Source organism: Ictidomys tridecemlineatus, unplaced genomic scaffold, assembly GCF_052094955.1.
Source record: "Ictidomys tridecemlineatus isolate mIctTri1 unplaced genomic scaffold, mIctTri1.hap1 Scaffold_165, whole genome shotgun sequence".
Lineage (NCBI taxonomy): Eukaryota > Metazoa > Chordata > Mammalia > Rodentia > Sciuridae > Ictidomys > Ictidomys tridecemlineatus.
The window spans coordinates 290229-316155 of NW_027521443.1; positions in this window are offsets into that span (position 1 = coordinate 290229).

Consider the following 25927-nt stretch of genomic DNA (forward strand, 5'->3'; position numbering starts at 1 on the left):
TGTGAGAGGAGACACAGAACAGTCCTACCCCAAAGGGACTCTCCAGAGAATAAAGATCCTGAGAAATAAAAGCCATTTCATTTTCTTCCAAGTAGAGCTTTCCGACAGAAGCCAGGACCACACTTCACCAACTCAGCTCCTGGTGTGGGGTGGGGGCCAGGATTCTGCCCCTCCTGGTCTCTGTTCTCATCTACAAAATGAGACAGTGAGGTAGGGGGGGGGTTCCGTGCGTCCCTTCCACCTCCCAGCTTCTGAGCCACGTGAGAAAGCTGCCTTAGGGCTCTGGGACGACAAATTCAAGGCTCCATTATGTCCTTGTCTTCCTTCCTGGGCCTCTTCAGTGATTAGTGTAATACTCTGTACACAACAGACTTTTAATTAATATTTGTGCAATGCATAAATGCATGAGCCCCCTTCACCCCCCGGGAGTTCAGCGAGAGGGAACCTAAGCCTCCAGAGCCCCTCCAGATGTCTTTCCACCTCTCTTCCAGGAAAAATAGGCAAAGGGGCAACAGCGCTCCTCCAGGCCCTGGGCTGAGGGGGGCCCTGTGCCTTTGGATGTCCTCCCCAGGGGTGAGGAGGGAACAAACTGGCATTTAGGGGTCCAACTTCCTTTGCCTCCTGGGGAGGTGAGCAGGAAGGGAAGTGGCATGACCCTGACCTGAGAGAGCCGGGCATGAGCTGCAAGAGCAAAGCCTCCTGGGAAACTGTGACCCCACGGGGAGCGGGGTGATCCTCCCGACCTGGGAGGCCCCTCTGTCATGCTCCAGGCCCTGTCACCTGCCAGGAGGGAGAACCTTTCTCTGTTATGGTACATTATCAACCTTCCCCCAAGAACCTCGCCTTTGCTTAGTCCAACGGGCTCCCTCCACTAGAGGAAGACGCCCACTCAGTGGAGCAGAGGTGAGCAGGAGAGGAGTGGAAGTGGAAGGAGGGTCACCAGGTCAAAGGGAGGAGGGCTATCCCCGTTTCTCCTCTTCAGCCTGGGGACCTAACAGAAGCTCCAGGTCCCAAGCATCCATGCGGGAACTGGACCGTCCGGCCCTTGCGCAGGGCTCTTACTCAGGGCTCCCCCCATCTCCATGGTTCCTTCCCACACCTCACGGAGTTGTCCCTGGATGGACCTGTTTTCCTGAGGGAGGAAAGGGTGACATCTTTGTATGGCCTGCCATGACCTATCACAGTGCCAGATGCCCTGCTGCTAGGACCATGGCTAGTTCCCGGACTCAAGAGGAGCTTGGTCGCCCTTGGCAGGTTGGGGGTGGGGCCTTTAGGAGGTGATAGGTGGTTGAGAGGGGTGAACTCTCAAGGGAGTAAGTGAGTTCTCTCTTCCAAAGACTGGAATCGTTACTCTATGCTGTAACAACACCTCCTTTAAAATTGGAGGATTTTAAGAAAGCCGATCCGTGGTCCAGAATGACTCCACTTTGTTCCTGGAAGCTGTCCTTTTAAATCATTTCTCCATCCCAGCCTCCTACAGGCAATCAAGACAAGCTGAGAAACTGAAAAGAGGCTGGCCCTGCCCCCCGCCCTGCGGTGCCATTCAGATGCCAGAAAAACCCTCAAAGCCAGAGCTGTACCCCAGGGCCTGGCTGAGGACTCTGGTGCATGACCCCTGACTCTCTCATCTAACCCTAACCCTAACCCTAACCCCCAAAAGGGGAAGGACAGCCCCCAGGGAGGAGGGAGAACAATGGGTCCCCTGAGGAGAGAGAAGCTGAACATAGGCCTGGGCTCTGGGCTTTCATCCTTTCCCAGTAACACTGAGTCCCAGAGGAGAAAACAAACAAATGGGTTCTGGGCTCTGGATTTTTCAACCCAGGAGCAATGAGTTTCAAGCTTTTGCAACTGTTTCCCTGAGTTGGATTTTTAACTTGCACAACTAGCTTCCTGACTGCCACACTACACATCCTGGTATGGTTAACTCTCATTAAGGCCTATGAACACAGACCCCTCTGAAAAGGTGCCATTCCACCGCTGCCTACAGACTGCTGCAGACCCCAGGTTTGCTCCCCTTTAAGTTAGTTTGGCTTTTCAAGCCCTCACCAGGAATCCAACCCAGCCATGCCCTGGGGCTTCCCCACCTCTGGAACCCTGAGTCAAATAAATAAACCTTTCCTTATAAAATTACCCAGAAGTATTCTTGAGAGTGGGCTGTAATATCTGCCCTGCTTTCTCCATTCCCTCACCTACTGCCTTTATGCTCAGACCTGTCCCCACCCTGAGCCAAGTTGAAGAAAGACACAGGATTGGGGGGATCAGCTAAGCTGTCCCTGAAGTCTTACTGCAGGTGACTCTCTGGGTTGGATTACTTTCTCTGTGGGCTGTGGGTGCTCCAGTTGGGGGACCAGCTCTGGGTAGCAGCCTCTCTCGGATCTAAGGCGGCTCCTTTCTGGGCTTTTCATGCAATCCTTCACTTATTCTCCTAACTCTTTTTTATTACTGACCTGGTCTGTCTAGATCCAGGGAACAGGGTTGTTTTGCACAGGTCTTCAGAATTCCTGAGGGGGACACAGACTTGTAGAGATCAAGTTTGAGGCGATTAGAAGTGGTAGAGTTAGAGGACCCAGAGAAGCCTTGTCCCACTCTGCAAAGGATTCAGCCTGAGACCCTGGGTCACACTCTTCTCTTTCCTGGACTTTGGTTCCTCATCCTTCAATGAACAGATTGCAAGGCAAGGAAGATGAGTTCTTAAAGCTTAACCCCTCAGTGGAAAAAAATGGATGCTCTTTGCAGATGTGCTCCATCAGAGGCTATGTGGCAAAATAAATTAAGTGTACTCAGCAGCCCCCTAAGAGCCTGGGGGGAAGTGTTGTTTTTTTTTTTTAAAGTAAACTCTCAGCTCCTAAGACGTCTTAATTCCCCAGAGTCCTGTGGTTAATCACTCCAAGATGACCAAGTGCCAGGACCCTACTCTTGTAACTCTAACCCATGCCTGTGACTCCAAACCGGTGCAGAATGCATCTGGATGTTATATTGTGTTTGCTTTTTGTCTTTACTTTTTCATTCATTTCCACTTTGATCATTTTGAAAGATCAGACAACACTGATCGGCCTGGGAGGGAAACAGCAGGGTTGATCAGTGATTTCTAGAGTTTCCAAGAGAGGTGTCCCGCCTGCTCTCCTTCCCACCTACATCCATCCCTGAGCTTAAGGAAGCTGGGGTGGAGGGTGATTCATTTTCCTAATAAAACACATCCATCCAGTTTCCAGAGGTAACAGATTGGAGGTATCCCCCGGGCTAGACTGGGGAAATAAAGTAATAATGTTATCAGTCTTCACAGAGCTATTTAAATACAGAATGGGTTGCTGGGGAGATGAAAGGGGGTCCCTTTTGTTATGAAAATGAAAGGAGCTGGGAGGGTTGAGTTTGTGTTTTGATATGTTAATAAGCCTGAAAGCCACCAAGAGTGGGGACTGCAGGGAGGCAGAGTTGCCCAGCATATTTATTTGAGCAGTTTAATTTAACAGCTAGGCTACAACAGAGCTGCAATCAGGATTGTGTAAAGATAATTACAGCTCTATTATTAATCAGATGCCTGCAGGAGAAAGGCTTACTAGCTTGCTGCCACCGAGGCTGCATACAGATCTCCAGCCAGCCCCATTGTGGTCTCATTCTGCCATCTAGTGGCCAATCCATGAATTGCTGAAGGAAAAGAAATATTTTGGGGTTCTTTTTTTTTTTTTAAATGATAAAAACACCTTCCAGAAAGAACAGAAATTGCTTGCGTTCTGAAAAGATAAGATATGGAAAGGTGCTTGGAAACCAGATGGCCAGTCTGCCCTTTGTACTGATGCTGAATTTGAGATCTAAGAGAGGAACTAGCTCAAGGGCATAGCTTTTAAGATTGAATTTTAAAAATTCTGAACCCATTGATTTTTTTTTCCTGAAATATTAAAGTGCTGGAATATTTAAACACGAACCCTTCTCCATCCCTTAAGTTTTCATCCTTTGCGTTTTTTCCAACTCTTTTGCATGATGTTTCAATTCCGTGTTTCTTGAGTTCTTCTCGACTTGGAGCCTGACGTTATTTGAGTCTCCTTTCCCCTGGTTCCGGTGCAGAATGTTTTCAGGTGAGTCCACAGGAGACACAATTACACCGGCTGAGGGAGGGGCAGAGGGGCTGCCTCTGCAGAGAATGGACTGACCTATAGAATGATAAGACTCAGGGGACGTTCTAGGCATGCTGAGAGGGAGGCCAAATGGCTGGTGGGAATGCTGGACATTGAACTTTTCTCAGCTGGTCCAGAGAAGCCAGAGGAAGGAACAGGCACAGAGGGATGATGATGCTTTTGATTTTATTCTTGTTAAAGTTGTCCTTTCAACATTCCACACTTGCCTGCTGCAGAGCAGGCACTGGGGACGGTGAGGGAGGAGCTGAGTCCTTTTCCCTACATGGTCACAGTTTGGCAAAGAGATGGGCATATGGATGGATTCACAAAGTGGGATCACTTTTGCAGAGACATGCCGCCCTGTGGAGGCTGCAGCCCGGGCTGGTGGCCCCTTTGAGGGACAGCCCTTTCAAAGAGCAAGCATATTAAAATTAAGATTGAACATGGATTGCGTTTTGCCCTCTTATCTCTGGAAGGAAATTAAAGTGAATCTCAGCACCACTTCACCTAACATCTTTTCTCTCCTCCTCAAGTATTTGCATACTGCACACTCCTAGAACTTTCATCAAGCCAAAAAAAAAATAACAGGCGGGATAGTTTGGAGAAGGAAGATACAAGACACAGATGGGAGAAAAATGTGTGCATCAGGTATCTGGTAAAGGACTCGTATCCACAAATAGATGAGGAAGTTTTGAAATTAAGCAGTAGCAAACAGATAACCCAGTTAAAACAATGGGAAAATGGTCTTAACAGACAGGTCACCCAAGAAAAAAATAGCAAGTATTGATGCAATTAAGGCTTATCGATGTCTTTTCTTGGCTTGATGGTCCATTTGTTTTTAATCGCTGATTTCATAGTCTGGATCTGGATGGATGGCAGATAAAGCAAATGAGAAGATGTTGTACCTCTTATGTTCTTAGAGAATTATAAATTAAAACAATGAGCTAATGCTATACACTTACTAAAATGGCCAAAATCCAAAACATTGACAATATCAAATGCTGGCAAGGATGTTTAGGAACAGAGATCTCTCCTTTATCGCTGGTAGAAATACAAAATGATACAGCCACTTTGGAAGTCAACTTGGCAGTTTCTTATAAAACCAAATATACATTAGGGAATTAGGGAATTGAACCCAGGGGGGCTTAACAACTGAGTCACATCCTTAGCCCTTTTTATTTATTTTTTTAGTTTGAGACAGGTTCTTTCTAAATTGCTTAGGGCCTCACTAAGTTGCTCAGGATGGCTTTGAATTTGTGATACTCTTGCTTCAGCCTCCCTTCCTAGCTGCTGGTGCCAACGTACCTGACTCAAATGTATTTTTACCCGTATGTACAAGTAATCAAGCTCCTAGACATATCCCCAAATGAGTTGAAAACTTACATTTACACACATACAAAGTATTTACAGCAACGTTATCCACAATTATCCTAAATAGGAAACAACCAAAATGTCTTTTAATAGGTGAATGCTTAAACTAACTGTGGTATATCCATAACTGGAATATTATTCAGTGATAAAAAAGGAGCTACCAATCCACAAAAAGACATGGAGGAATCCCAAATACATTGATACATGAATGAAGTCAGTCTGAAAAGACTACATATTGTGTGATTTAAACAACTGTATATGACATTTGGGAAAATTATATAGATAGTTAAAAAAGATCAGGGGTTGCCAGGATTTGGGGTGGAAAAGGGATTTGGGGGATGGTGAAACTACTCTGTATGATATTGCAATGGTGGATTCATGTCATTAAATATTTGTCACCGAGAGTGAACCCTAATGCAAACTATGGACTTTAGTTAGTAATAATGTAGCAAAATTGGTGCATCAGTTGTACCAGATGTACCACAGAGATATAAGATGTTCACAGTAGGGGAAAGTAGATTGGAGGAGAGAACAGTTTAAACTTTCTGCTTAATTTTTCCATACACTAATTTCTCAAAAAAATTATTAATTGAATAAACAAATAAAATAAAAAGCATGGTGGGAAGGTGGAATAGACTCCCTTCTTCCCTCCCTCTTTTCCTCCCCCTCCACCCCATCCATCCCTGCTCTCCATCAGTTAAAGGGTGTGAATCTCTTCCTTGTCTATCTTTTCCTCCTTCTCTTACCCTTCGGCATCAGCTGTTTTCAGATTCTGCTTCCAGAGCTTCAGGGATCAATTCATTGTGTGAAGGTCCCTAGCAACTGGCTTCAGATGTCACATGGACACTCTTACACAGAGTGTCCCTAAGACCTCTTGAACAAAAGCCCGGCAGCCTGGTCCCTGAATTAGTCCAGAGTCCTCAGTCCTGGGTCTCTGAGAGGTTCCTGCTCCTGGGAGCAGCTAGTTGATGATGCATCTGCCTCCCCAGCTACCCTGAAAGTGCCGCAAGTGGAGGCCCATGTCCACCATGTTGGTGTTCTTTATCAGAAGGAGCCCCCCGTCTAAGGCAGGGTCTGTGCTCAAACTGGAATTACCAAATTTATCAAATAACATTTCAGCACCTGCAGTAGGCTGAAGGATGCCCCCTGAAGACACGTAGTTCTAGCTTAGCAGGGTTTACACCTGTGACAGTTACTTGTGTGACAACACAGACTTTGCCAATGGGATGAAGTCTATGATTTTGCAATAAGGAGATTATCATCAACAGATCAGGAGAGAGGCAGAGGAAGGCAGGGGAGATTAGGCTTCAGAGGAAAGAAGGCAACATGAAGAACACATGGAGTGATGTGGCCACAAGCCAAGGAACGTGGCAGCCACCGAAACCTGGGCCAGGGTGGCAAACCTCTGCAGGGAGCAGGGTGCTGCTCACATCTTGGTTTTAGCCCCGTGGGGCCTGTGGAAGAATTCTGGCCTCAGAATTGCAAAAGAATGCATCTGTGTTGCATCAGGCCACCTGGTTTGGGATGATTTATTATTGCCACCACAGGAAATGAGTACTGCATGCTCCACTGGAGATGGCGTCTTCCTGATTCTGTTGTCCCTCTCCTGGGGTCCCTCTGGGCTGCTACCTAAGTGTAGTTTGTGGATTCCCAAAGAGGTTCTCAGATAGTCTGCCAGCTTTCCCAGCTTGCAGAATCCCTGCTGGCTAGGCCAGGGTCAGGGCTAGGGGGTGCTTCCCCAGTCCAGGGAGCCCAAATCTCTCTTGGATCCCACTGCAGGAAGGTGAGCCCTGCCCTCCTATGGGGGCTCCCATGTGTGCACCTGGCAGGACAATGGAGAGTGGTTTTGAGCTCTGATGTCGGACAGAGGTCCCTCCCTGGTCCACATGTGGGGTCTTATATTCAAGCTCATAATCCTAATGCCACAGCCCCTTGATCTGACAGTCCCATCAAGTCAGCTTGGGACACACTCAGCATATGAGGGGCTGGTGTCTGGAAGGCCCACAGATGACTCTGCCAGCAGCTGTCTCAGAGCCAGGGCTGGCTGTGCCACCCTAGGCAGGAAGGCTGGCATCAAGCACATAAGCAGTCACCAGACAAAAGGCTCCGGAGAGTCACTGATGAGCCATGGTCAGGCCCTCCATAGGCCCTGCCCCTTAAATCTATGGTCCATTGGAAAGTTACATCTTAATCATTGATCAAGCTTGTTCATGCCGACAGGCAGAGGATTGGGGATAATTTTCAACTACATGGGGAATGGGAAGCAGAGCTGCCCACTGGGTGGACTGGCCATTCACATGTGTGCTCAGCGAGACAGGAGCAGATATTTCAGGTCACGTGCTGCCCTGCCCCCTGCCCTGCCCACCAGCCATCACCAGACTGAAGGAGCCACCTTGCACCACACGGGGCCCTGGGAGCTCTCCTGGGATACCTGAGTCAAGGCTCAGCGCTCTGTGAATGTCCACGGACACTTCGTCCCCTGATGCGTCACTGGTTCCTTCCGTCCTCTCTACATCCTTATTTGCATCATTATTCTTCCTCCCGTGGTTGACCCCCGCTCTCCAGCAAGCTCTCGGAGGGCCAACGTGGTTCACCTTCCAGTACGCTCCAAGCCCAGCACATTGCTTGGCAGATCTTACCACCCCCCAAAGGCACTGGATGATCCATTAAAGCACTCAGTCCCCAACCACAGCCATACGGAGGCGTTCTCCTTCTCTAAATCCAGGTGTTTGTGTATCGCAAGCCTCCAGGTCTTGCCCTTCATGAAGGAGCCTGGAGCGGACTCCCGTGCTGAGTCCAGAAGAGGAGCTCCAGGAAGCTGCCATGAGGTTCCTACAGTGGCTGGAACCCACCTGCCTTTCCCTCCCCTTTCCGCAGCCCCAGCAAAGGTATAAGCAGTGAGCCGCTGGCAGATCCTCCTCTGTGGCTGAACCGCTGTCCCTGTGCTAATGAGAATGAAGTAAAGGTATCTTCTGGCTTGCTAGTTCCTCCTGGTGTCCCCCAGCCCCTCCTGCTGAAGGACAGATGGACACCCCGCCCATGGCTGGTCATTAGTCTTGCTCTGTCTCGCCCTCCTCCCTGTGCATGCTGCCCTCTGTGGCCTTGGTGATAGCAGAGAGACTCGGGGCTGCTCCTTACTTCTTACAGGGGGTGGGCCACACAGCTCCTAGGCTGCCTGTGTTGAACCCCATGACTTCACAGGGCCCCACAGATAATGGTGCACAAAAAAATAAATGTCTAGAAACACTGTTCTGTACTCTGCCCTCCGGATGCGCGGCTCAGCATTGATACAGAACAACGTGGAACCTTACTGACCATTGGTGGCTAATGCTGTCACTCTCAGGAAAAAGGCCTTTCCCACCCATCTTGAGCCCTGCGTCCCCCCAGACTGAGCTGTGTAGAATTCCAGGCCATGAGGGCTACAGGGCTGCCGGTCTCCGAGGGAGAGGAGGGGATGAGCTGCAGAGGCCTTCAGCCAGCGGAAAGAGAAATTAATTACCTCGTCAAATCCTTCCTTCCAGACACCATGAAAATGGTGGATTCTGTGTAAAGAGCAGATCTGCCCACTTGCTCTTTGGTTACATGAGTGGCTCTGGTAGAGCTCAGGACGGAGGGCGGTAGTCACAAAACCAGGACATTGCAGGTGGAGGCCAAGGCCATGTTGCATGACCTTTCTCCCAAATCTTGTGACCTCCCCAGCCCAAGCGCCTTTTCTTGCAATAAAAACTCAGAGTTTATCTTGCCCTCAAGTGTGTGTGTGGAGGTGCGTGTTTGCACGTGTGTGTACACATGTAGGTGGAGCATCTGTGGAGTGTGGTACAGATTCGTTACCGACTTTGCTCTAAAAACTAATGAAAAGCAGGATGTGAGAGAGGGATCTTCCATGAAATTCACATTTTTAATATTTTCAGAGACGTGATTACCATACACAGCCCCGTTGCAGTGTTTGAACCCTTATATAAAATTTATAGTCTTGTTTTGAACCTAGGCCTTGCTTTAATACCTCCGTTGACAATCCCAGTCCCAACTTGTCTCGGCAGAGCTGTTTGTCCAAATGGCGATGAATTAAAAAATAATCCCAATGAGTCAAGCAAAGCTGTCTAATCTGACAGGGCTTTCAATAAAACACATATAATACAAAAAAAATATTGCCTATCACCACACAATTAGTGATTGTGCTCTCATGAAGACAGGAAAACATAAATTTTACGGGATAAATATGTAATACTTGTAAATAATGTATGTTTTCACTATATTACTCATCGGAACAGCAGTGGGTTGTCAACAGAAACCCCAGATATGTGCAGTAAACATTGAACTTAGTCATCTTTGATGTTTCGTTGATTTTCAGTCAGATAAAAACCAAAGCCAGATTATTTATATATGTGTATATAAAGCAAGTTATGTGTTTATATATAATATATATGAATTGTCCGTATATATACACATACACCACATATTTGTATGTAAACATAGCAAGATTTTATGTTGTCTATATATAAAGCAAGAGAGATATGCATACATTTGTATATATATAATGTAAATATTCATATATATGTATATACACATATATATAATTTTGCTTCATCTATCAATATAGATAAATAATAGGTAATTATGACAATATATTTCTAAATCAAAAGAAGAGGACATATTTTATTTATTGGGAGGATGGCTCCACTTTCTCCTCTTGGCTAGTTAGACCTGTGGTCTGTGGGTGGTCATTCATTCTCTTGCTTGTGTCCCTCACACTTAGAAGTGGACCCATCCCTAGGACTCTACTTTGTAACAAACCCATCTATGCATTGAGCCTGAACAAGATGCAGGTTTCTTCTCGACTATTGGTCTTTGTTCCAGGGCAGTGGTTTGGCCCACTGAGGTATCCACCCACACTCTGTTAGATCGCAGCCTAGGGAGGCCGGTGCCCCGAGGCCAGGGTGCACCTAGCATTGTCTGATCTAAATCCTGGGTTAGTAGTTTAGGACACGTCCATTCTCACTTTCCATCTCCTCTTTCCCTCCATTTTCCCTCTCTGCACATGGTTCCGGCCACCCACTTGCTGACCCATACCCTCTCCCTTGGATAGAATCTCCTAAGATGGCACAGCTGAGGGGATTTTGTAGCATGGATTTAGTACCCGTATCCAGGTGGTAAAAACTCCAAAGCAACTGAGCTACACTTGGGTTGAATCTGCTGGTGCAACTGTGGGGAACTGGCCACCTTGGAGCAGGTGCTGGCTGAAGGAAGAGGCTCTGCAGGGACCCCAGGGCCCCAGCCTGAACCCATGCCCGCTCTGACTGGGCATTGGGGCTGAATCAATGAGCTCTAGGGTCGTGCTGCTGATATGGCATGGCCTGGTGCCCACCTAACAGATCAATCAGCTGTCAGAGAGCATTCAGCCGGGGGTAGAAGACACGAGCTTGCAGAATTCGTGGCACACCTGATCCATGGCTCAAAAGACGCCATGGTCAAGGGAAAAACTTATGGTTTCAAAATGACTCGTGATCTCATGGGGTCACTTACACATGACGGAAGGTGGGCCCAGTCGACCCTAACTGTCCTCACGCTCACTGTTCTTTGCCTTCCCTTGCGGTTCCACCCTACAGCTGACAGCATGGTTTCCCTAAACCCTGCGACCTCCCCAGCCCAAGGGCCATTTCCTGCAGCTCCCTTTCCAGAGCCTAATTTCAAGGCCCAGCAGTCAGTTCCACTGAGGCCTGAACTTCCTGTGAGTCAGGTGATGGGAAGGAGCCGAGTGAGGACAGTCAGCATTCCCTGGGGTGGGCATGGAATTCTGGTTCACTACCAACATCAGCACCACAAACCTTCTTAAACTGCAGGGAGAGATGAGTGGCTCCTTAGGTCCTAAGTGCCCACAGCAGGACTCAGACCAAGGGACAGCAGATGCTGAGCATGGCATGTCTGCTGCTGGAGGGCTGTGTGGGGGCCCAGCCAGAGAAGAATGGTGATGTTGGACCACCAAGGTACAGACTTATTGGGAGGGTTTGACCCCAGCTTGGGCCTGGGGACCCAGGAGACCACACAGGATGGAAAAGTTATCAACCATTTAGAACATGCTCCGGTATTGCAGCCTACACCCCCTTGTCCAGGCCCTTGGATGGGGAAGGATTGGGGTAAGGGTGAAGGGATGGGTCATGGGAGCTGCTATTCTAGAGAACAGACTGATATGGTCTGCACGTAAGTCACTTTTACAATGAGTTGTAGTTTGGGGTCTGCTACAATTTGCATTTTGAATGTCTCCTTAAGGAACAAAGGCTTCATCCCCAGTGCTGTGCTCTGGGGAGGTGGTGGAACCTTTAAAAGGTGGGGTCTAAGGAGAGGTCTTTAGGTCAATGGGGGTGTGTACTCAAAAGGGATTGTGGGATCTTGGTCCCTTCCTCTGCTCTGATTGCTCCCTAGATGGTGTCATATGCTCTTGCTATCACGTGCTGCCTGGCCACAGGACCAAAGCAACAGTAGGGCAGAAAAGTTATCAACTGTTTAGAACATGCTCAACAGTGCCAACCAATCATGAACTGGAAGCTCCAAACTGTGAGCCAAAATAAACATTTTCTCTTTATAAATTGATTTTCTCAGGTATTTCTCTATAGTGATGAAAAGCTGACTAACACAGAATTCGGAAACGAAGTATCATTGAATGCAGGGTTGTGACGACCAGAATGGGACTGTCATCATTTTGCAGTCGCTCCATGAAGAAATGATGCCCGTTGCTTCCCCCTCAGCCCCACATTTTAGAGACCCATTCTGCATCTACTTTTCTGAAAGTCCTTACTGAGTTGACAAAAAGCTCCACCTCTGGTAGCTGATGGCACTAGCAGTGGATATATGAGACAGTCCAGGACACACATACTCTCTGAAATTTGCTAGCACTGGACTTGAAGAGGATGTCTATGTCCAGGGGTCTGCACTGGAACAGCCATGGTTGGATACAAACTTGGGGAGGAGAGATGTTTGCAGATGGGTGGAGCAACAGCAACTCATTGTTCCAGTGCATGCCTGGAACAACAGAGAGGAACCTCATTCATGATTTCCGGTCTCTTGTGGGGTTTTCTGTTCTTCCTTAGTGCTCTGTTTTAGTTAAGCTGGCAGACCGGGCACCATCCTTTGCAATGGCAAGTTTCTGGCATAAGATGGGAAAATGAAGCCTACAGAGGAGAATAAATTTGACCCATGTTATGTCATTAAGTTAGAGCAAGAATCAGGTCTTCTGTCTCCAAATCCAGGGCTTTTTTCCCCTCAGTCATGCTGTACCTGATTTCCGTACTTCAAGAGGAGACCTTGGGTTAGGAGTCTCCTGACTGATGTTTTAGAAGTCAAAGATCACGTGTCTTGGTGATGGGTCTCTCTTCAGGCAGTAGCATGGTGCCTGGAACATAGTATGAGTTCAATTAGTACCTATATAGGTGCCAAGGCTTTCAAAAGTATATTTCCTGAACTTTGCTGGGACCTTTATCTTAAATCAGACCATTGGAAACATGCCTTATGATTTTTGGAGAAAACCTTCTCAGCTTTGTGTGTGGGTGTGATATAGTGACAGATTTCATACAAATATGTTTAAATATCAGCTAATAAGTGTAGGAATAAAAAAAGCCTCAAAGCTATCAAAATTAGTTTGTATCATAAAAAGAAAAAGTTCAGGGCTGAGGATGTAGGTAAGTGGTAGAATATTTGCCCAGCATGGGCAAGGCTCTGGGTTGGATCCTTAGCAACACACACACACACACACACACACACACACACACACACACATTTAAAAAAAAGAGATTATTAAAAGTTGAAATCAGAGGACACAATTTATTTTTGAGCCAGAACTATGAAAAACTTTAAAGATGTTATTGACAAAATTTTAAGAATTCAAGTCACCCTTGAATCAATTAACTGACAAACAGCTCACATATAATGACAGAGATTAAAGTATATCTGCATACCAATTTTCATAAAATTCAACTTAAATCTTTACTTAGTTCCTTAAATCTCTACTTAGTTCCTAACCTAAAGATTCCATTCATTCTATACACTACCAGGAAAAGAAAAGAGTGTGAGACCTATTGAAAGACTTAAAAAGTTCTAAGGCCATGAATATTTATTTTTTAAGACACTGCATTTATTAGAATATTTGTTTCAAAAAATGTGTTAGTTAGGTCTGTAAACTTTGTTTGCCATAGGTGTGAATTTTAATTTTCCAGTCTGGAGATAATTAACCCATTGGATTGTGGCTTCATTGATTTAGTTCCAAATAACTCAAAGCGTGCAACATCTGCATAGATTCTCTTAGAAGTGGGAACATGCTAAAGGCATTCCTTATTGCAAAAAAAAAAAGTTACATATACATTTTAACAAAGTGACTCTAACAGTTTAATGTAAAACACAATGCACAACTCTTGTTTCCATTATCTAAGAGATCTAGAATCTCAGAACTCCAATAGCAAGATGCTTAAAGAGAGAACCATTACACCACAAATTTACTTTCACCTCTTTTCCTGGTAATCCACAACAAGCCCAGAAATGGCACTCCGACCAAGGAGATGAAACTGCGTAGAGAGAGGCCAGCAGTGCCTGCCTATTTGACGTTCACTTCCCTTGGCAATATGGATTGAAAGCTTACTGTCCCAGGTCTCACCACGGGCACAGGAGACCCAGAGATGAACACCTACGCCTGGTCGGTATTCTTTCTTCCTCAGGCTGGGACTCTTGTATTTATGAACCCTTAGTTCAGACGCAGGCATCTGCAGATGGTGTCAGCAATGCATGTACCATCTTCGCCTGTCCACAGAGAAATGAAGAATTTGTGGCTCCTTCCTGGGTGAAAAGCCTTAAGTGTGGAAAGAAGTGATTCCCTATAAAAGCAGAGAATTCAGATTAGAGAGGTGTTTCTGTTTTCTTTGTTGGAAATGGTGAAATTCTCGCAATGAAATGTGGGAAATGGTGGATCAGGACAGGGTAGAATGAGTTGCAGTAGTAAGAGTGACATCTAGAGGACAGAAGGCCTGCGCTGCCACCCAACACCTGTGGTTGATTTGCTTGATGGCCTCTGACAACTCACTTTCTCTTCTGGACCTCAGTTTTCTCATCTGTCAAATAATGGGTTTGGACTCTGTTTATAGTCTGGGCTTCTCTAACAATTTAGCCCAAACTAGAGGGTTTCACCAACAAACCTTGATTAGTTCTCACCGTTGTGGAGGCTGGAAGTCCAGGATCAAGGTGCTGGGCAGACCTGGTCTGGAGAGGCATCTTCTGGGTGTGCAGATGGCCTTCTTGGGCCCTCACATGGTGGGGAGCAGAGGAGGAGATTCCACGTCTTCTCTTCCTAGGCACTAATCCCACTTCTGAGGGCACCACACTTATGCCCTAATTACCTCTCAAAGGCCCACCTTCGAATACCAAAGTTAGGGGAGCCATTGTTCTTAACTGAGCACCTGCCCTGGGTCTCAACATACCAGAAAGGACTCACCCATGCTAAATGCCACATTAAATACTGAAGGAAGCAGACAGATCCCCAAACAGGCCAGTTTTCCCCCCAAACAGAAGATTCCAGTCTGAGTCAGTGTCACATCAGCCCTTACAGAAAAGCAACATGAAGCAACCTCACATTGACCAACCGACGTCTTCCCACTATTACTCTGTTTCCTTTCAAAACACAGTATCCTGCCATTGCTTTATGTGAGCTCTTATTCTATTTTTGTAGAGTGAGGGCTTCCCCTGATTCATGAAAGTGAATAAAAGCCAATTGGATCTATAGCTAAGTTTGTTGTCATTTTATCTTTTGACACACCCCATTGGGGATTGGGGCTTCCACGTGTGAATTCTGTGGGGAAGAAAAATATTCTGTCCATAGCAGACTGGGCATTGCTGAGGGCTCTCCGACATGAGGCTCTAGGTAGGAGTTTAAGAAATGGAATAGCTGGTTCTCTGGGATTTTTCAAGGGATTCCACATGTCGCCAGCCCCTTCTATCATCTCACTCAGCTCTGTGATGGGCTGCAGGAAGCAGAGTCCTCAAAGTTGACTGCTTTCTCTGTCCCCAAGTACGTGTGATGGAGACTTTATTTGCTGGGTTAATTAAAAGCCACCCTTTGAGCTGAGGTAGACCCGAGTCCCAGCTCCATCCCTGCAGATTGCTGTTCATTTCCTTGAACCCTGACATCTCCCTCGGTCAAATGGAAGACACTGGACTTCCTCTTCTAAAGTCAGGCAGTAGATGCACAAATGTGTAAAAGTGATTTCTAGTGCTGATCCCACCAACAGCAAGGGCCAGGCTCAATATAAGCTCATTGCTGTTGATGTTGTTGTAGTTGTTACCACTACTATGATTCTTTGACAACAGAGCACCCACCACAATTCTGGGCATGGAGAAGTTCACTCTTTGCCAATTCTGACTGCTGTTTGATGATGCTTATTTCTTTCCCAGGCACCCCACCACATTTTCCAGGTTGTAAATCTGCCTCTCACCTCTGTCGCCAGCTGCTTCTTGAACAGGAACCAATTCTATGTAATCAAGGCCCGTGGAGATGGCAATTCCCCATCCTGCATCTGCTGGGTGCTCACAGCTTTATCACTTTCCTTGGTTAGGATTGAAATACTTCATAGCATTAATGTTTTTCAGATTGAAACCTGCAGGGTTGGTTTTTCAATTTGCCCCCTGGGACGGTAGCAGAACTTGTCTTCCAGAAGAGAAACTAATTGAGAGGTCTCTGACAGGGCTCTGCACTTGCAGGCTAGAGGGAATAGTGCCTTCTGACACAGAGGAGCATCTGTGGCCTTGGTTGGATTTGTGCACCCAGGGTTGAAGGACATCAGCATGAGGGATAGCAGGGACTTGTCCTGATCAAGGGACCAGTGGGGATGGGACAGGAATCACATTTATTGCTCATTATGCAATGAACTAAGATCTTTGATTCCACACAACTCTGGGGATAGGACAAGAGTTAAAATCCTTAATAACTTAGGTTGGCAGTTATGGTGTGAGTTATTTCATAAGGGATGCTGCTCAGGGGCCCTTTCCAGGGCCTTCTGGAATTCTGGGTATCATCTCTTTGACTCTATGTCCAGATGACATATCTTGTTTCCCTGTCTCTCACTCTCCTTTTGTGTTCCTGTTCTTTGAGCTCATGTCTGTGTGTACAAATTGGTCCCAAGATGAGGCCCCATTGAGCTTCCATGAGCATCTCTTGGGGTGCCAAGGATCTGCTTTGGCTGAGGGTTGAACTTGCAGGAGTTCCTGGCCCAGGCCTGCAGAGGGCGCTTGCCTGCACACACCCAGCAAAGGTTATTGGGGAGCAGTTGGTGAGATCCACATTAGAAACCACTTTTACACATTTGTGCATCTACTACCTGAGCTGTAGAAGAGGAAGAGGAAAAAGAACGAATGTGGAGTTAAGGATCAGCTAGGCATGTTACTGTATCACACTCAATGGGAAGACTTGCCTTTGGAAAAAATGACGGTTCAAATCTCAGCTGTATGGTCTTGCTGAAGTTATTTAACCTCTTTGTTCGAAAGATATGTAATAATAATTACTAACTAATGAGATTGTTGGCAGGAGGTAAAGATGGCTTGATAGAATTAAGAATAATAAAATGTGTTGAGTATAGTGCCTTGTACACAGTCAGTGCTTAATAAATGGAAGCTGCTGCCATCTCTCCCTACTGCAGATGAGAACGTTGAAGAGGGGTACATGTAAGTCACATACTTAGTGCCATTTAGTTTATAGGCAGAAAGATGCTTCTAATTCCTAAGGTTTTGCTGGATGATCTGTTTTGCTAAGGAACTCTAAAAAAATTGTACCTAATAAGTTGAAACTGCATAAGAGTTGAAAATATATCAGAAAATGAGACAGAGTTTAACTATTTTTTTGGTGGCTGTTTTTTTTTTCTTCAGTGTATGGCTAACTAACTGCTTTTGTGGTCAACTACATCCTAGAGGTGGGGTGGATGGAACGAAAGCAAGAGCAACAGAGGTGAGCTGTTTCTTTCCTACTAACAATTTTTCATACCAAGATTTTCATTAAAACCTCCAAAGGCAGGGAGCCTGCTGCCAAGTTGATCAGGGAGTGAGCTTCTTCATTCTTTTGGCAAAGTCACAAATTCATACAGGAGGATGGCATAATTCATTTTGGGCAAATCAGACCAATCTCTTCCCTCGCTTTCTCGTTAAGCTTCTCTAACTTTGGCCATTTTCTCTCTGGAATTGCACCAGATTGGGAAAGAGAAGGGGATAAAAAGACTCACTTAGATCTACTGAATGTCTTACAATTTAATTCCTCTTCCATAGGATTAGTCTGCAAGGTCTGCGGCATTATCTCCATCTCACAGTTAAGGAAACTAAAGCTCGGGGAGGTGAAATGGCATTTTCAACGTCACTCAGAGAGGAAGCAGCACAGTCAAGATAAGAACTGGGGCCCTCCGTCTCCCAGACTCAGACCCCCCCACACTGCATCAGGCAGCTAGGAGTTAGGAGCCCATTTTCAACTCTGGCTTACAACATTAATTCATTATTTCAGGATCACTTTTTTTTTTTAATTCCCCAGGCCTCATTTTTATTCAAAATATGGGTAAAGGCAAAGTTTGAGTTTGGCCAAGGCAAAGTTTGGCTAATGGACCCAACTATCCCACTCCTTGGCATTTTCCCAAAAGGTCTAAAATTGGCACAACACAGTGATGCAGCTACATCAATGTTTATAGCAGTGCAATTCACAGGAGCTCAATTATGGGATCAACCTAGATGCCTCTCAATAGATGAATGGATTAATAAACTTTGATATATATGTATATATAAAAACTATAATGTATTAATATATATATTTAATGTATATATATGTATATACACACATAATGAAGTTCATAAAAACTGAACACAATTATGGTATTTGCTGGTAAATGGATGGAAATAGAGAATATTCATGTTAAGTAAAATTAGACAAACTCAGAAACTCAAAGGTTGAATGTTTTTCCCTCATATATGGAAGCTAGAGTAAAATAAAGGAAAGGGGAGAGAAGGATAGGGAAACATAAAGAACCAATCAAATATAAATTAATAGAGGATTGAATGGAAGAAGTAGGGGAGAGAGGAGGAAGGGAAGGGGGAAATGGGGGATCATGAAATGAGATCAATTTTCATGTATATATGAGTTTTTTAGGGTGAACCCAAGTATTATGTATAACTATAAAGCTCTAACAACAACAACAACAACAACAACAAAACAAAACAAAAAAAACAAGATATGGCTAATGGATTTTATCCAAAGGCCAATCTTGATCAATTGGTAGTGACTTCTTGGAGTTCTGGGTTGAAGGAGAGTCTGCAGTAATGTCTAGGCTCCTTAGGAAAGAGTGCTGGGATTGACTTGTGATGTCTGCCTCTGGTGTATCTATGGTGGTAGGAGGGCTCACTAAGGGGCCATCAGTGTCATTGTTGTCCTTGTTGCTTATGACCACACTTGTCCCACTCAGCCTCCTGCCTCCATTTTGAAGAATGAGAATTAAGAAAGAAGAAGAAAGAAGAGAAGAATACTTGTGTCTAGAAACAAAACGTTTTCCAAGAATTTCTAACAGACTTCTACACTTCATTGGCTAAAATTGTCTGACATGGAAGCACCTCATTGAATGGGAGTTTGAAGAAAGAAGAATTTTAGTTGGTTCCGTTTCTAAACCTCAGAAAAACTAAGATTCTGTTAGGAAAGAAGTGCCATCTGGATTCGGGACAGGAGAGACCAGCTGTGTCTGCTACGTGTACCATCCCTGGATTGTATATCCTCAGGGCCCTCCCCCCAGTACAGAACAGTCATCTGACAAGGCAGCCACTTTACTTCTTCTTGGGTACAATGATGTTTTCATCAATGAATATTGAGCCTCGGACTCATTAGGGATCATTAATGGGCATTCAGATTATGGGGATCCAAGCTAGTGGGAGAGGCCCTGATGATAGCCAAATGAAGGACAGAAAATCCACAGGAGGCATCTCCCAAAGAGCAGTACTCAGGAAGCTGTGGGGTGACCTAGCATAATGTCCTGCTAACAAGGGGTCTCATCCAAGATCAGTGTCTCCACCATCTGTGCTTTCAAAGATGTTTTTGTGATAAAAACATTAAGTGAAAATAGATTAAAGCAAGAGACATGTTTAATAATTAAAATTAAATTCAAAGTTGAAATTTGAAGATGAAAAAAGTAAGGCAAATATCATCAATCTTTGGCTCTTCTAGAAAGAAATATATAATTTGCTGGAGTCAACTTGTTTCTGTTATTAAAAGTACCTTGTTTTGGGCCTGGGGATGTGGCTCAAGTGGTAGCGTGTTCGCCTGGCATGCATGCAGCCCGAGTTCGATCCTCAGCACCACATACAAACAACGATGTTGTTTCCACGAAAAAAACTAAAAAGTAAGTATTCAAATTCTCTCTCTCTCTCTCTCTCTCTCTCTCTCTCTCTCTCTCTCTCTCTCTCATAAAAAAAGTACCTTGTTTATAGATATGATGGAAAAACCTTGAACAATATTTTTCACTTTCTTTTTTCCAAACACAAAAATTTTATCATTTTTTTTAAATATGGGGGAACTGACAAACCTATCTTAGATTGCAATTAAATTAAAATACAGCCTTAGAAGTGACACTATGATCCAACAACATATGATCAGTATGATCATATGACATATGACAATATGATCCAAAAATATCTTTGAATTAGTAGAATTAGGATTAGGATCAGGATTAATTATTAGTATCCTTATAACTCAAAATTTACGAAGTTCTTCACTTCATTGATATTTTTCCTTTAGGCATTTTTATGCCATACAATGCAATGAAAACTCTATCTTTTGATACAATCCAGCTACAAATATATAAAATTATCAGTGTTCAGGCAGAATTATTTTCTCTCCCTTTCTTCACTTCTTCTTTTTCTCCCCCACCCCTTTTTTGGGTAGAATGTGCCATTATCAAATTACACTGAAAATTTTAAGGGCACTACCTCTCATTAAATTATGATCACAGAATACAGGTGGCTAACTTTCCCTTGTCTCAACTGAATGGCTATTAGTCACTGAAATTTGAGGCAAATTTAGCTAGCTCCATATTTCAGTCCACTTACATCAATATAGAATTCTAATTAACTATGGGTTTTCCTTGTCTTTTAAAGAAGAGAGACTTTTCAATATACATTTTACTGAAAACAAATTTTAAATAATCAAAGTTTCCCAAAATGCCAGTAAGAAAGTGGAGGGGGCAAGTAAAATAAACCTGTCTCAACTGAGTTTAAAAATGTGGCCTCAAAATGCTCAAAATGCACTACAGATACATTAAAGGTAAAAAAGGGATGTTACCTGTTTCTTGAAAAAAAAGAAAGAGGTACAAGGAACATATTGCTCATTAAACAAATTGGCCCTACTGGGATTATGTGATATTGCATTAACTGAAATTAAAGTCCAATAAATTATTAAACTATTTTATACAAAGTCATTTCCTGGTAATAGTTTTAAAAGTATAAGACTTTATTCTAAACCCAACAATTTAATAAATGTTTATTCCTTTACTTGCTAGTAGCAGAAAAAGATTATGATCAAATATGAATAGCAATGTATATATAATTCCTAAAAAACTGTCATAATAATATATAACTCACAGTTTCAAAGCTGACTTCCATTTTTTAACTGCCCATTTACCAAATGGTTGCATCACTAAGTGCTGGGAAGTACTTCCTAAGCAGCCAAGTTGGACTTTTAACAGAAAACAAACTATAAACATTTAATCAAAGTAACACAAACTCTGTTATTTCTAAAGGCTGCCTACACTTTTTAACATTAGCAACATGATGTGTATTAAGTATTCATATATGAAGAATTCCATTAAAAATTCAGCAATGTTACAATTTCTTTTATAAAGGCAATGAAGTTATTTGAAACAATTTCATAAAATCCCTAACGTACGAATAAAAATTAATACATTCTCATGTACATTCATTAATGCAAGAATACTAATAATAGATTAGTATTTAGGAAACATCATTATATAACTTGGAAACATCATTATATAACTTGAAAAACTCAATATATCATTTTGTGATTGTCTCTAAATTCACTACTTTCCAAACTTTTTTTCTTTTTCTTTTTTTTTTTTTTTTTTGTACTAACAATTCAATGCAGGGCACCTTACCAATATTCCAACTTTTTTTTTTTTGTTTTTGGTAATTAAATTCAGAGGCATTCGACCACTGAGCCACATCTCCAGCCCTGTTTTATGTTTTATTCAGAGACAGGGTCTCAATGAGTTGTTTGGCACCTTGCTTTTGCTGAAGCTGGCTTTGAACTTGTGATCCTCCTGCCTTAGCCTCCGCAGTGCTGGGATTACAGGTTTGTGCCACCACTTCCAGATGTTTTCCAATTTTTTGAAGAATTACTGCATGAACCCTAAAAAGCAGTTCTAATAGCAAAAGATAGTGTTCCAGTAACTTAAAGAGATAGCATTTCTGAGCTCCAGTTCAACTCATTTCAGTTTAATATACAACAGGACAATGACTGAAAGAAAACTGCACACGAACACCTAAGCAGTAATGATAAAAGAACTATTAAAGTGATTTTTTAAAAAAAATCTAAAACTAAAGATCTAAAGATGTTCTGATAGCATGGCATGACAGAATGGGTCTAAAAACAAGGGCAGTAATCCCCACAGTACATTTTAAAAAATAGATAATATTTTTAGTGCATTACCATAAGAGCAATAAAGGAAAATTTAAGGATTTTACACACACACACCCATAAATGCTTCACATGGGTTATAAATGGCTTAAGGGGGGAAAAGGTGTGTGTGGAGGAGGCAAGCAGCAAAAAATCCCCTTCAAAATTCCCTCCTTCTGTCACTGCCAGAAAGAAACATCTACCTCTTAGAATACACCAACTCAGCAGTTTCAATAGCTGCTGTTTCAAAAATCTGCTGCTTCAACTGATAGTAATAAGCCTTACCCTCATTAATGGGGCAACATTTCCTCCTGCAGATGAAATTGCACTTCTATTTCACCATTCTCATTAATTATATAAAAGTGAATGGGATTAATTGTCACACAGTAACTTTACAGCCATCTTAAGTATGCTGCAGCTCCACACCATGTGATTTATCTGGAAAACATCTGAGGAGCATGAGTGCTCTGCCTAGGAAAATTAATCCTTCCCCAACTCTCCCCAGACACCCCTGTGGTACTTAGCTCATCTTTTAGGAGTACTTAGGTGGGGTCAAGGTATCTTTACATGTTTCAGAGATAAGGATTTCTCACATTTCATTTACCCTGTGTAAATATACAATCACTTACTAAAGGAATTTTCATGGTGTTAACTAAAAGGACTTTAAGACAAGTATTCTGGGCACATGCTTCCAATTTACCATTACCCAATCTTTATGTATTAGCTACAATAAATTGAGTAAAACTAAAATATCCTTATCTTGTCTTGATGAGTAGATAAAATAAGCTGACTGGTCTGAATTGCACCTTTTTTGCCTAAAAGTCCTACAACACTAATTTAGGATAATAAACTAAAAATCTTTTCTGGTTGAAATATTAAACTAACTTACAGAAGACATTTAACTTGCAGAAATATATAGGTGAAGAAAAACAATAATAATAATAATTTATTAATTAGTACAGTGACTAAAAAAACCCTAATTATTATTGCTGTGCATTGGGACACACTCTACCATGCCTTCCTATCAGAAACTCTTAATACCTTGAAGTTATAGACAATAAAAGTCACACCTAAATAGGAATGATGAAAGAAATATTAAGTGTGATTTTTATTGTCTATAAATTCAAGGTATTAAGAGTTTCTGATAGGAAGACATGGCAGAGTGGGTCCCAATGCACAGCAATAATAATAAATTTAAAGGGGCATAAAAAGAAAGAAAGAAACTAACTAGCTATACTTGAGGGCAAAATAAACACCTCTGAAGATCAGAGATGAACCAGCATAAACTGTCAACTTGATAGGAAACAAGCAGGGGCACCTGAGAGTTCTGCCTCTGCAGACCATGAAAGATACGAGAAGGAGGATACAGCAGCCTGGATGCCACTGGACTCCAAGGAATAAGGCTGGGGCTGTGGAAGAGGTGGGGTTTGCGCAAGGTAACAACAGAGAGTTGGAAACTAAAATCTCATTCACAATGAGCCTGAAATTCTTAAATCATTATACATTAAAAAAAAACGAGTACTAAGGAGAGCCAACAAAATCAACAATCAGCTACAATCTAAATAAAATTAATTCCTAGGTGTACCCTTCTGCAATCTCACCTGTGAGACAAAGCAAGAAGGTTCAGAGAAAAAATGTTTGGGTTATAAGAGCCTTAACACAATCAATGAATTAGCCTCCTGATGGGATTAACTGATTGGTAAATGAAGGCAGGTAGGGTGTGGCTAGAAGAGGTGGGTCACTGGGAGTATGCCTTTAGAGTATATTTATATCTGGGCAGTGAAATCTCTCTCTCTCTCTCTCTCTCTCTCTCTCTCTCTCTCTCTCTCTCTCTCTCTCTCTCCTTCCTTTTTATCCTGTGAGCTGCTTCCCTCCACCACACTCTTCCACCATGTTGTTCTGCCTCATCTCTAGCCCCATGAAATGGAGCCAGCTGTCTCTGGACTGAGACTTCTGAAACTGTAGCCCACAAATAAACCTTTTTTTTTCTCTAAAATTGTTCTTGGCACGTCTTTTAGTCACAGCAGCAAAAAAGCTGACTTAAACACCTGTTCCTATGGCGTTCCTTCTCCAATTACCTAATTACCTTCAGTGTATCAGAATTTAACCCTAGATCTCACTTCATATTCTCACCCTGAGTAACTGCAACTAGCCCTAAGTTTTTTTTTAATCAGCTGCTATCAATAAGAATCTTGAACATGTGTGTTTAAATTTTGATCCTCCAACTGACATACAGATTTCTACTTTCAACTACCTCCTTGACATCTCCAACTGGATATATAGAATAGGCAACTCAAACTGACTAGATGGCAAGGCCAATTCTTGATTCAGGTTCCACACCCCCCAACAAAACCAACTACGCAGGTATGGTGGATAGTTTCACTTTTCACACAAATGTTCAGAATCTGAATCTAAAAATGGGGTTTGATACTTTTCTTATTCCAAATATATTCATTCTATTTGCAAGTTCTGCAGATCCAGTTTCAAATATAACTACAACAAGGCCACTTCTCAACACCTGCACAGCTACCATCTCATCTTACTCTCTGTCATGATCCCGCTAAGTCACAGGAGAGCCTCTACCTAGTCCCTTGTTTCTACTCTTCAGGAAAGGTGTGGTAGCCTTTAAAAATTATAAGTTGGATCCCATAACACACAGAACAGAACCCTTAGATAAGCCCCTGTCCTAAAGCCTCATCCTCCTTTCTTCTTCTAGCTCATTTTCTAGTGGTTCTTCCAACAAGCCATAAGGTTCCTGCTTCAGATCATTGTCTGTGGATCTGAAGTATTACACAGTAAATGAGAGGGAAGAGAAAAGGAGAGGACTCAAGAAAACCTAAAAAAAATCTATGCAGAAGATGAAATCAGCTGTCCGGAGAAGGATCTTTAAGTTTATTATCTTTTAAAGAATTTATGGCTAAAGTTACCTTTCCTTAATTCTCTCTATGTTATTTCTTTGTGTACTTTACATGGCAGGGATATTCAATGGATGATCATAGTTTACATTCTTAGCCCAGAGAATGAATAAAAGAAACTCGGCCTTCTTTGTATTTATCAGCTAGTTTGACTAGAAATGAGTGATATAAATCACTAAATGCATACAGGGGTGTATAGCAAAGTGTGTCCTTTTCTAAAAATTAAGTAAGAGGCAGCAAATAAAATGTTGTTATGCCTGTGATCTAGTCACTGGGCCAGCAACCATAACATCTAGCCATGGCTGAGTTGTCACAGAGCACCCAGAATCTGGGCTATGACTGTGTGCCACACTACCTCTCATGCAATACTGGAATGTGAACAAATTCCAACCAGCTCCTCAGTAGTAATAAACAGGCAAAAAACAATGGTCTAGTGTTGTGCCATTGTTTACTGATATATGCATTAAACATTCCATGAATTGGGTTTAATAAAAACAGGCTTTAAAAGAAACTCATGGGCTCAGAGACTCAAGCATCAATCACAGCCCTGCTTCAATGAGAACGTGTACTTGCCAACACATAACATGAGGAAACAGCAGTTGTGAATGGCATTCTATTAACATCAGTATACATATATGAGTTCGTCTAATAAAAGTGAAGTAATTAGCCCCACACCCTGAACAGAATAAGTAATTAACAATTACTCTCATGACAACTGTTTCTAAGTCAGGAGTTCAGAGTTGAGAATGTGAGGAATAAAGTCTCTCATTTGGACATCATCTGCAATGATCCAAGTATACAAACCTTTTGTGTGTGTTCATATAATGTTTCTCCACCTTTCCATGTAAGAA